Source organism: Olea europaea, chromosome 9 (assembly GCF_002742605.1).
Source record: "Olea europaea var. sylvestris chromosome 9, O_europaea_v1, whole genome shotgun sequence".
Taxonomy (NCBI): Eukaryota; Viridiplantae; Streptophyta; class Magnoliopsida; order Lamiales; family Oleaceae; genus Olea; species Olea europaea.
Genome location: NC_036245.1, coordinates 10,189,706 through 10,192,069, shown reverse-complemented (window position 1 = coordinate 10,192,069; position 2,364 = coordinate 10,189,706).

Below are 2,364 nucleotides of genomic sequence, written 5' to 3'. Positions count from 1 at the left end.
TAGTGGCAGCATGCAGCGTCCGTTATTCCTTTTTCTTTAGCATATTTTTGAATAAATAATTTTATAATATAATTTTAAGTTTAGACTTTTACTTTCATTTGCTTTTCAGTATGATTTCATGAAACGGAATGATGATTTCAGAAATATTTATGCTATTTATTAATATTTAGAGCCATTTATTGGCCAGTGTGCACTGTCAATTAAAATAGTACCGACCCACCTCGATCATTTCCACTACTTCATTAGTCATTTTTAGACTATCAAATGTTAGATTCGATGTATTGACAAAATAAAATTTATTATGTTGGGGGCACATTTGGAAAGGTAAACATTTTAAATTATTGTACAAAAATAGGTTTTAATTCTATCTAGTACTGTTTATCAAAATACATTAGTAATTATTATTAAGAGTAATTAAGATCTTTTTTATGGAAAAATAAGAAGCATGAAGAAAAAATATCATTTGAAAGTTTTTCTTTTAAAAGACCTTTTGTCATTATTCAATCTTTTAAAACCCGAACAGCCCTTCTACAAAGACTTTCTTTTATTAAAGACGTAGAGTAAGCTTGCTCTTTTAACATTTTTTTGTTTTTACTCTCAGAAGACGTGAAAGATTTCTGTCTTTTAGAGCGTCTCTTTTACGTTTCTTTGCAACCCACACTTCCTAAAGGCAATATCTTCATGCTCATATTGCACGTTTGGTATGCAGAATTGGATAGGACTATGCAATTAACAAGATTTAAATCCCCCCCCCCCCCCCCCCCAAATTTGTAATGTAATATAACCCCAGTAATAATAAAACATCAGCCTAACATTACAGGATAAATCCAAATAGATGAGTCTCATACTCTTCCATTAAATTAACTTCAATGGGGCAATTATGTGTCTCCTTAATAATTCTTCAATTCGTCAATTATTATAGCGCCATTTATGCTATATAAAGTTATTCTTTCTTCTTATATGTACTCCTTAATTGTTGTAAAGATTTCATAAGAACATCTGAGGTTTATGCTTAGATGGCACGGTCAAGAATTATAGGCTATAGACTAATTTTTTCAAATTGAATTATAATGAACTTCCACTAGCTACTACCAACCAAATATATGATCTGCATATATATAATTAATTATATTGTCTCTTTTAAAGTCACCTATTTTTACTCATTTATGTGAAGAAAATCCATCTAACGCGCACAGTGGAGATTCGCCACGGTATATTTAAGAGCAGGGTCCATGTCATGAGGTCAAATTCTACCGCGCATGATCAATAAATATTTCTCAAGCATAGAGAATTAATTCCACATTAATTGTTTAATAGTAATAGGATCAAAGGTCCTGCTAATGTTTTTAAACAAGGTGAAATCACTTTTTATCTTCACATTTCGTGATATCTATAAATATTTACTTTGTGTTTCCATTTTCTGTTTTCAGTTTTGAATTCATTTTTAGTTTTTTGTTCTGAGAAACTATTTTTGAATTATAGAAAATGTGTTTGATTTGTTATTTTGAAAAACGGTTTTTCAAAACAGAAAACTAGATAATGTGTTTGGTTTAAAATTTTGAGAAATTGTTTTAAAACATTTATTCAATTAATTTGATTATTTAGTAAAACATGATAATTTTATAATAATATATTACTAGATAATATATATTTTTAATTTGGTGAATTTACTATTTTTTCTTGCTACAAAAATAAAATAATAAATAATATATTTTAAAAATTATTCTATGACATTTATTCAATTAATTTGATTATTTAGTAAAACAAAATAATTTTATGCTAGTATATTACCAAATAATATATATTTTAAAGTTGGTGAATCTACTATTTTAAAAGTACTGCTGAGCATCCATTGAGTAAAAAAAGACATGTTTTGAACGTTTTACGCGTTTTGAATTTTTTAATTGAAAATGCTCAACACGGGAAAAAAATCATTTTGAGTTTTTAGTTATAAATTTTTCCTTACTTTCAGAAATGTGTTTTCGAAAATGAGTGATCAAACACATTTTGGGAATTTTCGAAAACTAAAAAAAAAAAACAGCAAACCTAACACACCCTTATAATTTTTTTAAGAATTTGTCGCTAAAAAAAATTATGAATCCAGGTGCAAAAATATGTTATTGAGAGAACATATGGTTAAAAATGAATTTGACAAAAAATAAATTTTAAAGAATTTATAACATCTAATATGACTTGACCCTTATCTTGAGAACATTCATGACCAAAACATGAAATAAAAACACACATACAAGCAAAGAGAGTTATTTATAGCCAGCTTTCAATATGAAAGCTAATTTCAGAGTAGTGTTGGTTGTACAGACCACACACATACAGGGGTGGTGAATTATTATTTTTTAAATAATC